We start from the raw sequence: 14,444 nt of genomic DNA, 5'->3' as shown, positions 1-14,444 counted from the left end.
GTGCATGCGCAAACCTATGCGCAAACACGCAACAAATTTACTCAGAAGTTTAAACTGGTTCCGGGCTTCACATTTATTATTGTGATAAAGTCGCTTAAATACGTTAGGGAACTAGACAACATGTAGCGAATGACGTCATGGCAGGGAAATTTACATGCACCGGTTCAGGCGGATGGATCTGTAAGGCAAAGCATGAATTCAATCCTAATCAAAAATCAAATGAGTAACATGTATTCATTTTGATTCCAATGTTATTAGCTGATTTGAAAAATTAAATAGCATATGCAAAAATAGAAATTACATCAAATTATGCGAAGGATATTTTAATAAGCGGATGCGTACAATATTTATCATCCAAGTAAAGCGTCTTACACGATGCATAATAATGAGCTGTTCGCTGGTACAGCTTTCGTTTCCGTGGTCAAAATATCCCCGATATGCTGAAAATCGATGTTGATTTGTACCTAAAAGCATTGGTAAGCAATCTAATTTGAGCTATTGTGTGACTCTTTGATCTCCCAACAGTAACCGGGCAAATTTTCTAAACATGTTATTTCGGGGAAAAGGGTGCATTTTGCAGTCAAATATGCCCACCAATTTAAACCATCTGGTGTATGCACAAAGTCTATCGGTCATGTCTATAGACTAGTTCACGGGTTTAATACTCACATGTGTTTTTGCATATGTACCGACTGTAAAATGATGTAGTACATGTAGTACGAACATGTACATTGTACATGCATGACTGTACTTCAGTTGATGATCATTCATAGTATCATACACTGTACTCGCATGACTCGGGCCAGTCGGGGATTGTTCAATTTTGTTGTATGCGCTAACTCGTTTATTGCCGTGTGCAGAGTTGAGGCCACTGTCACTGATCTAGATATAAAAAAGACTGGATAGTGATACACCAGTCACACAGACACAGTAGACTATTGACCAATTCGCCCCCGGTCTCACGAAGATGGCCGCGTATATTACGAACGTTCTCTGTGTATATAGCGCGCGCGCTGTATCAAGAGTTGACGCGCATTTTGGTCACGTACACGTATTATAATGTTCTTAAAAGGACACATTTCGGCAGTGATGATTATTTTCAAAGCGCCGAAAAAGGAACTGGGGCATTAAAAAAAGAGTAAACCACGACGTTAGAAAAATTGTAAACCGTGATCAGTGGTGGTGGTCAAAATATAAATCAAGTGAACCGCGATATTACAAAAGGAACCATGATGCTATAAAGACCGCAACTTGTCCTTTGTTGATCACTAGCCGGTCTCACCGGTCTCACCAATATGGCGTCAAATTCATTCATTGTGCGGCTCATTATCCGCTATCCAGTCTTTATATAGAGATCATTCATTCATTGGTTGAGGCATGGAGAATGGAGGCCATGTTTTGGGGTAAATACTCCAAGTCCAATAAATCATTCCTTTCTCCATGAATACAAACAGCGATCGTGAAGCGTAGGGCCCCTGTTTTGTTTTAATCAAATTAGAGTCAAAAATGTTTTTTATTGCTCAAAAATCACCTTTACAATCGAAAGCAGACTTTTCTCGATTCTATTCGGCTCTAATGACACCCGTTTTGCAATTTTGAACAGTTTCTTGGGGTAAAACTAGAAATCATGATTTTTCTGCGCGGTTTTTGCCTTGCGATTCAGCGCGCCGTGCGTGCTCACGGTACATTGCGCGGGGTGATAGCCATCTTTATTTTCGGGTTGCGTTTGTCGCCACGCCGTCATCGTCATTTTACCCCCAAATTTCCCTCAAAAAATCAAAACCCTGCCCTCATCTATGACATACCCGTTTATTGAGAATGTCGCCAACTAGTTTGGTAGGTCTTATAATTTTAAAGTGGATTTTGTTCCCTGATAGGAACCGGGCCCTACACTACACGATCGCCATAAAAAATCGACATACGATCGCCATGAAGTGTTTCTGAGTGTTGTTACTGTTTGTTAGCAACTTACTTAGGGCTCATGACCTAGCCAGGTTGGACGCCATTACGATTCAAAAAAAGAAAATAGTTTTATTCTTATTTTACCTACTTTTTAAACAGCTTCTGTTTGTTGAAGAAGCCAATTTCACATCTATGACTATTGAATGTGTCCTTATCTATGGGAACGGTGGGTTAAGAAATTCCATACACCATGATGGACAACATATTCCAGGAAAATAACGTCCAGTTGTTGCATTGACATGGTTGTAGATAGCCCATAAATGTGGGTTAAGTACTGGACTTCCTTTGTGCTAAGTTTGAGTAACTAGGACTCTACGAATTGCCTTTTTTAATATTTGGACATGGTCGGGCAATAGTAGAGTCCGAGGTTCATAGCCGTATCACGTTTACCAATAATTTTTGTTGGCCAGTTTCATCCCCGAAACAGTCCTCAAACTGCCTGATGCGTCCCTGTAGGCTTCAGTGGGAATTGAAAATACAAATGGTGGTGTTTAGGTTCACATACCTTTGGGAAGAAAAGAGAAATTTCACCTTCAATTCGGGAAACATCCTCGTCGCATGCGTTGTGTTTGAGGCTGCCATTTTGAATTCAGGAAAAATTGACTTGTGCATGGCTCCTGGCTACACTGTTTCCTGGCTAGCATCAGATGGACCAATCACAGGGCACTTTGATTGGTCACCGTGGCGACGCTCAATCGAGACACCATGTGATTGGCCTATTGAGGCGACCAATCGAGGTGACCAATCAAAGCGCCCTGTGTTTGGTCTGTCTGATGCTAGCCATGTGCTAGTCTGGTTCCCTGTTCCCATTGTCCTCCTGACTCCAATATTTTTAGGAGGCCCGGTAAACAGTGAAGCCAGGAGCCATGCACAAGTGCATCAATGGCTGTTGCCTGTCATGCGGTAATCATCAGTCTGAAGTGCGCTCGCATGCATGCGCTGTTGACTTGACACTCTCGAGAAAATATAATGTTGAGTACGCAGCGGGTCACATCGCCTGAACGGTTAATGTCGGGTGGAATTTTCTCCCAAAAGTCATCGGGTGACGGTTACCACCAAAAATTGAATAAAAAAAATGAAAGATGATGAAGACAGGTAGCTAGTGTATGTTCTCTATCAATATTTGGTCAAACCAGGCCTGCAGGACCAAGTCCCTGAAAATCTACCAAAATGGGGGATGGATTTTGATGGAGTTGAGGAGTTTAGGGTTAATACCATTGAAAAACTCTTGTTCTGCATAATATCAATTCTTAAAAAGTCTGACTTACATGTAAAGGGAATATACAACATTTGCAAACATCGAAAAACAAAACCACCAAAGTTTTACGAAATACCGTACTAGGATGTTGGCAAATGACAGTCAAAGCATCCTGTAAAGGCCGACCACCGTTGGAAAAACCTAACTATTTTTGAACTTCTGGCTCCCAATTTAGCATTTTTTCTTCATTTCAAATTTTGTTTGCTATTGGTTACATGTTCATGAACGGGTGCAGGCCAGCTAGACTGGTTCCCTTACCTTACAAGTTTCTGGCATCTATAAATTGATCCACTTCATCTTTAGTTGAGTCAGGGAACCAGACTACTTGAACATTTGTGTTTTTCTTGTTTTTTTCCAGCATTTTCATACAACTTCAAACATGTCAGTGTAACAATACAATGTATTTGATCTATTATACAAACCCCTCAAATAGTTATTTTCCAAAAATTACAGCAAAATGATGCCAATGATGTACATTCACTTTAAGCTCAATTTGTGATGACAGGTCACAAATTTAACGTTTGTAGAAACTAGAAAGTGTTAAGATTTTATTTTTAAAAGGGATATTTCTGTTATCTTGATTTTGCACACCCTTTTTCAAGACGAGAAGGCAAACTTCAGGTCAGCCTGTGATTTGCCTGCACCGCGACGGAACTAGCCTGCATTTGTCGACGACAGTGTTGATAGCATGCGGCTAGTGTTTATGTTTTTAGCTGCCAGATACCATCGCGGACACAATCAATGCAGCCTTGACCAAAGCTTGTTCAGTCACGGCACAAGCACATTGCAGGTTGACCTGAGGCAAGACGAAGAGGTAGGTAGATCATCGTACGCACAAGGCTCAGAGATCCCTTTCTCATTTTGTGGCTTCCTCGAGTGCAAACCACGTGTATACACTTGGAAGCTACTCGAACGCACCCCATGTCTACTTGGCAGGCTTGCCTAATCTTGTGTCAGTAAATAAGCAAGAATATCAAGTTGACTGCAGCTCATGTACATGTGGTTTGATCTTGTACATGTAGTTAGAAGGTCGCATGGACTTTCAAATTGCAAATTTATTGCAAAATCGGGCATATGGGAAACAAACAATCTACACAATCATCAAAACTACTATGGACGGGAACGATAAATTAAAAGTGAAATTGTGATGCTTGATGTATTTTTTAAATTGATTACACACATGTATATGTATATTGATTTAGTTATGCGATCCAGTTTAAGGTTGGCATTTAATGCACCTACTGCAGGTGACACCTGCCATGCAGCATTTCACTTACACTCTTTAATGAATCGCTGTTTCAGTTCTGATACCAGTACCCCCCAGTTTTCCTAGGTTGTAGACGTTTTGTTTTAAAACAGCTGAACAGTTTTTTTAAAAGTTGTTGAGGCAACACTTTACAAAGGATGCTGCCTAACCCATTATGACAGTTCAGTGCCTCTACACAATCAACTATGTAAAGTTAGATTAACTCAAAAAAGATGTTTGGAGTTGAATGTTTTATAAATTAAACAGCCTGAGATCTGATCAAGCACGTACACAGTGTAGTTTGCTTCCAATTTTTATGCAAATGAAATGAGTTAAACCACATTGATTCTTTCAAAAATAAAACTACAAGGATCTTTGTTTTTGTTTTTTGTTTTTAAATAAAACTTGGTGTTTTGTGTAAGAAACCAAGGATTTTTGGGGATTGTTTTTAGTTAAACTTCATGAACTTGTAAACCTGACACAACTAATACTTACTATACACAACTAATGATAATGTGTTTGTAAAACTTTAAATATGACCAGTGTTTTGCATCTTTCCATGTAGGACTTTCCCACTGTATCTGTTTTAGACCCTGTGATGCATTGTTTTACATAGAGTTTACTGGACTGCATGTATGAACAGTAGATGGATCTGTGTGACACTTGTAGTTGGAGCTATGTACGCATTACGAGCCCGTACCGGTTCGCAATGCTGATGGCGCCAAGTACATTTTTGCACAACTAATTTTATTTTAACCCTAACGTACCCGAATCCATCAAAGCCCACACCCCTGTTGTGGAGGATTTTGGCGGATTCAGGATACCTCCATATTGATAAAGTTGGTGGATTTTGATGGATTCAGGACAGTAAGCCTAGCGGTACTGCTGGATTTTGATGGATTCAGGATACCTCCATATTAAGCAGTTAGGGGACTTTGATGGATTCATGATCTCAATAGTTTAACTCCTTGGCTACATTGTATATGTTTGGTGTGTACGAGGTATATGTACTACACTGGTGGATTCTGATGGACCCACTGGTGGACATTTTTTTTTGCATGACAAAATTGGTGGATTGTGGTGGCTTCGGGATACTTTCTAGTAAAAGTGCTCAAGGGGTTAGGGTTAAAAGGTACATTGTAGAAACCCTTATTGTCTTCACCTGAGCACACGACAAATAGAATGCATTCAAGAGTCCCTCCCACTGCTTTTTCCCAACCCTCTGTTGCCATTGAGGGGGCACTTTCTTCATTGTAGAAAATTTACATTGTATTGTACATACATTCTTCATTGTACATGTATAAATGTCACCCTTTTCTTGCCCCTGTTACCTGGTACCGTACATCTGATCTCTATGATTTTATAATTCGGGATGTCCTTTGTGCAGTTGTCCTCCAAGAGTGATATTGAAAGGATTACTACATTTACCTACCCAACAAATAATTGAAGTCATTCTTAACACTCCTAGTGGGAAGTCAATATTCAGGGCAATATGTAAAACCCTTCAATCGAAACCCTGCAGGTCAGTTATACCGGTAGGTGAAGGGATATGAAGTGTTCAAGAAACTGTGTCACACCGAGAGTCACTGCACGTAAAACAGCACTGGGAAGAGCAGTGAATCATGACCGAATCTGCCTACTTGCCCTGAGCTTAACCCTAACCCTCAATCCTCCAAAACCCTCCGGGCAGTTTTTGGAGGATTCTGGAGGATTGAGGCTGAATGGCATAAAAGTGTCAGTTGATTTTGGAGGATGCATTGTGTCGAGTTTGTAGGCTGTACCCTGCATTGTTTATGTTCAGGCATGCGTAATTGAGCCCTGCAATGCATCACATGTATACTCGATATCATCCACACTGCTTCTGAATGTCATCGGCACTGCCTCAACCCATTAACAGTGATTGTTGGAGCATTTTGAAGGATTGAGGCAATGGTCAACCCTCTCATGAACAAATTCAAGGCCTAACGGATGATGATGAGGATTGAGGCTGAATCCACTTTTTACATAGTGCCAATTGGAGGATTTTTCAGGAATTTAGGATGGTTCTTCGCCAAAAGGGCCTAGGGGGTTAGGGTTAACCACATGAAAGAATTGTGCAAGGCTTTGAAGTATGTACACATGTATTGTACAGAAGATTACCTCAAAGGAAGTGTACGTAGTTGCAAACTCTAGGCAAACAAGGTTTTGCAAAATTAAAGGGTTGTGAAGTGGGGAAGACTAGGAGGGACAATGATATTTGAATGGCAAATTACAAAGTTTAGAGGAAATGGGGGCAGGAAAAATGTCGCACTTGGGCCCCTAAATGTATAGAATGACCCATACAAGCATACATACCGGTAGCATGCAGAGGGTGAAATTGCTGCTGGACATCAGACAATATCATTTTTTGGTCTGGAGAACAAGCTCGATCGGATCTCAGAAGCTGCGGGCCAACGAATGCGTGTTCACCTTATTTTGACCTTTGACCCCATAGAGCTAGGTCAGATGAAGAGGTCACCATAGACATTTGTTTATGTTTGATGAAGGCCAACATGTTGACAGCACTACTTAAAATTGTCATTGGGCTTTTCTTTTTTAATTTGACCTTTGACCTTTGACCTTTGACCCCATAACTGTAGGCCAGACGAAGAGGTCACCACTGACAATTTTGAATGTTTGACGAAGGCCAACATGTTGACAGCGCTACTTTGTTATTGGAGCTTATTTGAAATTTGACATTATTTTGACCTTGACTCCATGATACAGTTTGGTCATGTGAAATGTTGGGGATGGGCTACTGATACTTTTGACAGTTTGTTTGAAATCAGTCAAAATATGCAGGAGCAATAGACAAAGTGAACGTTTGTTGCTAACTAAGGTTTACTAACCTACGGACTAACGGAGAGACATGGGTACCTTGAAGAGCTGCTATCCGCAGCTAAAAATGGATGTGCTCAAGGCATGGTACACTCTGCAGGTGAAAGCTTTCAAATCAAATTTCACAGGAAGTTATACATTTTAATATCCTTGATAATATATCGGGACTGTGCTGAATTGTTTATCACAGAAATGTTATTTCACCAAAATTTCCTGAATGCCCGAAAATGAGAGAGAAATGAACTTTTTAAAGGGAATGTACAACATTTGCTTTTGCTGCAATTTTCTGAAATAAATGGATTTGGAGGATTAGTATGTTATAGCAAATATTGTTAAACTGACTTGTTTCAGGTTTTGGGCTTGTTTATGCTGGAAAAACCAAGAAAACCAATCATTTTCTTGTAGTCTTGTTCCCGGACCCCACTTAAGATGAAATGGAGAAACGTAAAGACTTTGGGGAATTGTAAGGTCAAAGAATCACTCTAGCAGGTTTGTACCCCTTCACAGACCTGTGTGTAATCTATTGCAAAGAAAATGCGGAATAACTAAATATGAAAAAATAGGAGCAGTTTTTGAAAAAAGCATTTCTTGAATATGTCAGCACATCGGGAGCCACAATTTTACAGGATGCTTTAGACTGTCAATCCCTAACAATTCAGTAAGGTATTTCGTGATAATTTGATCATTTCGTTTTTTGATGTTTGCAAATGTTGTATCTTCCCATTAAGGTATTGCAACTTAAACTCGATGTACCAAAAAGAACTTCAGGGTGTGTTTTTACTCGCTAAATTGCATGCCTGACTCTCAAATCTGACGTGAGTCACATTTTCGTTAACTCGTATTACACATACATTTGTTGTAACCCTGTATATGTATGCATGATATAACGTAAAATGACTCACGCTTTAAGTCTCAGACATTGCTTCTGGGAGTGGGAGTGGGGCTTGATATATTCTAGGACTAATAGGAGGACTTACTCATAACTCGCTTGTCAAAATAGATAGGTGGCATCTGTCCTGAAGTATTTGAGGAGTTGTTCGTAGTGTTTTGTTTTCTAGTGGGAACATTCTAAATAGGATTCATCATCTTAGTAATATGACTTGCTTGGATAAAGTAATATTGTAAACTGCACATTGTACATTAAACTACACGTACATGTAGGTCATATATGAATTGTATTTTGGTTTCCTGCAGAGTGATACCATCAACTTTATACAAATGTACAGTATCGTTTACAAGCATTGTCGGTCAAAGTAGTTCTACTGCGATCGAATGAGACTGCAATGGCAAACATTTAGAGTCAAATGCTTGCACACTTCTGAAATCTGAAGTCATTCAACACACTGATCCAGTTGTGTGACTTCACTTATGTACTGTACATTTACCACGCAGTGACACACATCTGTTTGCTTTTACTCACTCTTGTCGTCAGTATGGCATCTCCAATTTCCTGAATTTGTAGAAGTGTCTGACAACAGGAACTTCTTTAATAAAAAAAAGCCAGAACTTTGTCATTTGATGCTCAGTAAAAATTATTGCTACATGTAGTTAATGTCGTGTGTCATTTTTGTATGGTTGTTTCAAGGACATATTAAAGGGAAAATACAACATTTGCAAACATCAAAAAATAAAACTACCAAACCATTTTGAAATACCTTGCTGGACTGTTAGTGAATGACAGTGTAAAGCATCCTGTAAAATCATGGCACCTGGTATACTGTCATTTTCAAGAAAAGTGGTATTTTTGTATCAATTTCCAACGCTGAACGCTGATCGGCCGATCAGCGTTGGAAAAAACTGGCTTTTTTCCAAATACTGGCCCCAGTTGACCATCGCACTTGTTTGCAATCGATTACACACCTATGAACGGGTACAAGCCAGCTAGACTGGTTCCCTGACCTTACAATTCCCCAATATATGTGATTTCTTCTTAAATGGAGTCAGGGAACCAGACTACAGGAAAATGATTGTTTTTCTTGGTTTTTATAGCATTTTCGAACCCAAAACCTCAAAAAAGTCAGTGTAACTATATTTGCTATATATTTCCAACCCCCCAATTCCATCCATTTCTGAAAATTACAGCAAAAGCAAATGATGTATATTCCCTTTAATTGTAATTTCAAACTGAAACTCATACACTGTACATGTATTTGTAATAAGTGTACAAATGTACATGCACATGAACATGTACAAAGACCTTTTTTCCCCCAAAGGGGCCCACAGTGTAAGCTACCAGTACATTGAAAGAAGTGATGGTATTTTGTTGGTCCGCAGTTCAGAGAAAAGTAAAAAAACCAAAAAAAAAACATTAGGCCAAATGAAAAAAAAACACCAGTTGATCATCTGGGTTTTTTCAAAAGGAGGAGGATGAGGTTTTTTTTTATTTAAATTTTTTTCCAAGATGGCCGCCAAGCATATAATTTAAAAATGGCTGCCACATTCCATTCAAAATGACCACAAGCTTTTATTTAGCTATCCTACTAGTAAGAGTCAAAATCTTCACATTTAACATGTTCTATTTATTTTTGAGGTCTGGAGTAATCATAAAATCGTCAGACTGTACTAACTCGGTCACCACCTGGATGTCCTCGTAACAGAATTTGGGGACATGGCAGTAGTTGTTGACGGGGTCCGCTCATAAGTCCGACGCCTCATATGTCTGAAATTTCGGACTTATGAGGCGTCAGACTTACGTAAGAGGCATACAGTTTATTTATTCCACCTCATACAATAGGTCCGACGCCGCATAAGTCCGACAACTCATAGCTCCGACGCCTCATACATGTAAGTCCGACGCCTCATAGCTCCGACGACTCATACATGTAAGTCCGAAACAGCGTTCGTCCATTGTCGGACTTATGAGGCGTCGAACCTACGAGGTGGAATTTATGCCTCATACATGTAAGTCCGACGCCTCATAAGTCCGAAATTTTGGACTTATGAGGCATCGGACCTATGAGGCGTCAGATTTATGATACGGCCCCTTGTTGACCTTTCGAAAATCCACAATTAAACGTAATTTTCCCCCCTTTTTGGGCACACATTTTATTGGGGATATGCATGTTGGTGAGTCTAAAGGACTGCCTTCCTCAATAGCACCAGATTTCAGGAGATCAGAAATCTCTCCTGCTATAAACCTAATATGCCGAACAGTATGAGGTGGATTGGGAGAATAGCAAATAAGTGGTTCACTCATGAATGGAATACAAACTCCATGAGCAACACATTCAAGGACCCCTGGTGGTGCCCCAATATTGACACAGTACTGCAATTGATGTGCTATAGATGCGGCCGTAAAAGGCTGCGGATGTTGTAACATTTTAACATTATAACATACATACTTATGTACAACATGATAACACCAAAATTACCAGACAAAGTACAGAGTCAAAGTCCCAAAACTTATTGTCCTTCGTCCATGTTACTGCTCGATGGTCTCTGAGACGATGGCCACTGGCTCATCCAATTAAAAATGTGTGTATTTTACATTGTTTAATTGTCCAACTTATTGTTGTTGGTGTTGGCTATAAAGGAGGTGTACAGAAACTACGGTACTAGACACGGGTCAGTTACTGGAGTGCCACTCTACCATGCTGTGTATAGAATAGAGTGGCACTGGTTACATGTGTGACCAATTTCTGTTGTTATTCATTGGACAAGATGTCTGAACCTTGAGCTGTTTTTTTTTGTACAAGGAGGGGTATACCAAGACTTGTGCGCAAGTGCGCGAAGATAATTCCTTTTGTCGCCCCATCATATGGTGGCATGGATGCCATAGTGCATAAAGCGCTGTCCTCTCTCCTCTGTGGCCTTGGTTCGATTACAGTCTCGGGTCATCTGTCGGTAGAGTTGTTCGTTGATTCTCTCCTGTGCCACGAGGGTTTTTCTCCGGGTCTTTTTTTCGGTTTTCCTCCCGCAAAAATCAACACTTTTGATCTGGCTGTCCTGTGTGGTCAAACATGGGTCTGACCTATAAATTAGAAACAATTATTTTTTATCATTGTTATTAATTTAAATGTAAGTTGAAGTTCAGACAGAAGTACTGTTAGTATAGATTCCAAGTTTATGAAGAATAAGTGAGTTCAGTATTCTAAAATAGTCCGGCGCACAGCAAGATTCAACTAAAAAAATTTTCGGGATAACTCGGCAGATAAAATGAACACAAGGCTGTGGGGGATGTGGTAACCAAATTTGCATTCTGTGCAATTTTTCATGCAATCGAAAAAAGATGGAAGTTTCGTTAGCACAAATATTTTAACGTCACTCGACACCTAAATACCGGTACACTTCGCTGTCCAAAGTTGTTTTGCAAAATGTTATACTTCAGAACAAGATGATCTCTTCAATTTGCTGGTACCCCGCTATGCTTTTGCGCGCATACGATGAAATTTATATCCCGAAATTGGTAAATCTTGATGTGCACTTGTTGGAATACTGAACTCGCTTATTGGGAAAGCTGGTTGAGCAGCAACAAGTCAGTGATCAGTAAGTTAGTAATGACAATGATGATTGCCACAGGCAATGCTGGTGATAAAATGCGTGCATACCATGTAACTGTGTTCAAATTAGAAAGGCCACTATACTGTAGTTGATGATTTTATGTAGCTACGCAAACTGTGAAGTAGGGTATAAATGAGTTAGACCCCTCTGCTTATTACAGCATAGGACCCATTTACAGACAGGATTTTAGTTCCGTCAAAACTGTATGTTGTTCAGAAATCTATTGCTGTAACTGTAAGTTCAAGTACATGTACATGTACACGTACACTGTACATGTGTATGTCAAAATATCACAGCGCAGCAGAGCAGGACCCTGGGAATCTGGTTTCATTGGGATTTTGTGCATTGCTCACTTGATGCCAAATATAGCCCGCTGTGGTCGCAGGCCAGTCAAATTATAGCTGCATTGCATCAACCAGTTTGTTTTATTCACACAGACACTGCATGGGCTCCTCAGTGCAGTGATACTTCCACGGTTTATCATTGAAACCACTATGGGTTTGTCTGTGGGTACAATCCGTACACACACGCACAAACACATAGAGAAATCTGAGTGTTAGTCATCACATTAGCTTCGTTTCCCTTGCAGCTTGACCTCCCCATTTCCTGCTGACATGCGCTTTCATTGGCTCTCCGGTATCCATGTCCTACTCATTCTTTAATCATGAACATACCTTGAGATTGAGATTGTGCTTTATATTTATAATCGTGGAGAAAAAAAGAAACATGGGCAGGCCTTGAATTTGGGAATTTTTAGGGCAAGGCCACTTTGGCCTTGAATGGAGCAAAATTCTAGAGGGCACCAAGGCCAGTAGGGAGGGCACTAAGGCCAATAATATCTGCAGAAGGGGCACAGAGGCCGGCTAAAAAAATGCGAAAATTATATCGGCGTTCATGTACATGTAGTTTAGGACCCCTCTTTAGTTTCGATCAAATTTGAGTCAAAGGTGTTTTATCATTCAAAAATTACTTTTTCAACCTAAAGCAGACTTCTCTCAGCTTAAATGACACCTGTTATGTAATTTTGAACACTTTTTGGGGGATGGAAATTACTTTTTTTGTAAGCGGTTTTGTGGTTGGTGACGTGCGATTGCCACCTCTATTTTCTTGTTAAGTTTTGTCGCTGTCATCGTCGTTGTACCCCCAACATTTGCAAGCCCTGCATGGGTCATTCTGCAAATTTGGGGACCAATTTTTTTTGATGTCCCTGTTACATCTGACATGTACGATTTTGTAAATTCAGAGCACATTCTTGAATGCCTTTTACCGGTACCTCCAAGAGTGATTATGTAATGCCACTTACATGCTAAACAAATTTTATAGCAAATTTTGTTACATACACTGACCTGTTTCAAGTTTATGTTCATAGATGCTGGAAAAACCAAGAAAAAAAAATGCTCTTCTTGTAGTCTGGTTCCCTGACCCTACTTCAGATGACGAGCAATTTATAGACGTCTTGGAATTGTCAGGTCAGGGCATTGTTAAGGCAATAACAGTGTGAGGAGCTGGTCTTCACTGCGTGATAATGACCGGGTGTGGGGGTGACCGCTGTTAATGGACCGAGACGAAGTCGAGGTCCATTAACAGCGGTCACCCCCACACCCGGTCATTATCACGCAGTGAAGACCGGATCCTCACACTGTTATTCCCATTAATAAAAACCTTTATAACGAAATAAACAGTTAAAATGCTCCAATTTTGTGACTTTCTTTCGGCGATATTTCCAGACTTTTTTGTGTTCATGTTCATGGGCCACATTTTAGCTTAACAGTTATAACGACGTAAACTCAACAGAAACTGCTGCCGTAGCGAAACAAATTACAACAATGTTTTTATATCTTTACCTGATGGAGGAAGCTGAAATCTCGTTTACACATTCCTTGTGTCCGGAATTACAAAGATGCTTGGTTTAGGAAAGGTAAATATGTCGGTGGGTGAAGTGTTCAAAGAAAATAAATCGTAGATCTACGCTTTCGTCGTAAACATCCTCAGTATATACTGCACTGCTGTACGATGTCGTTTCAAAACTTCCTTACGCGCGCGCACGCACGCATCCCTAGCAACTGTGTTGCGTACGCGCGCGTCAGTCTCACGCGATAGGGGTTGAGCGCATGTGCAGTGCTCAATTGTTAAAAGCTACCGCAGGACTGTTACTATATTTTGACCAATCATTGGCTTGCATGGGGCTGAACGGGGCTGGATCAATGCTGGTTCAGGGGCCATTTATTCGCTTGATCTTTGAAGCCGGTCCATTATCACCGTTAATGACCGGCCACGTGATCGAGTCTCGACCAATGAGAAACCATCAACTCTCCAAGGTATTTATTAATAGAAATTGATACACAAATTCGTTCAACTTTTCTTGAAAATGACAGTGCACCACGTGCCATGATTTCACAGGATACTGGAGACTACCGTATTAATCGCTTACAGTCAAGTACAGTATTTCATAATAATTTGTTAGTTTTGTTTTTTTGATGTTTGCAAATGTTGAAGATAACATCAGTGTACATGTATTAAGATTGAGGCTAAACTCTTTATAAAAATATAAGCTCTTACTCATCATGGCAGAGGAAGTGGAAGGAACTTTTGACTGTCTATGACTGATCAAACAATAGGAGC

The 14,444-nt window shown here is 40.2% G+C and overlaps 1 protein-coding gene across 3 annotated transcripts in view; it reads left to right on the top strand.

The window, feature by feature from the left end:
* The first annotated feature begins 329 nt into the window (after positions 1-329).
* LOC119741156 (transcriptional-regulating factor 1-like) overlaps positions 330-14,444 on the top strand; it is a 62,198-nt gene continuing 48,083 nt past the window's right edge. For 2 of the 3 annotated variants that reach the window (XM_038216856.1, XM_038216853.1), the window contains exon 1: positions 330-476. The gene's annotated coding sequence lies outside the window, so the exon portion shown is untranslated. The remainder of the gene's footprint in view (positions 477-14,444) is intronic. The other variant, XM_038216855.1, reaches the window with a different exon arrangement.

Source organism: Patiria miniata, unplaced genomic scaffold (genome assembly GCF_015706575.1).
Source record: "Patiria miniata isolate m_02_andy unplaced genomic scaffold, ASM1570657v1 HiC_scaffold_5, whole genome shotgun sequence".
In the NCBI taxonomy this organism is placed as follows: domain Eukaryota; kingdom Metazoa; phylum Echinodermata; class Asteroidea; order Valvatida; family Asterinidae; genus Patiria; species Patiria miniata.
The sequence above is the reverse complement of the archived record's forward strand: the minus strand, read 5'-3'. Positions and strand labels throughout refer to the sequence as shown.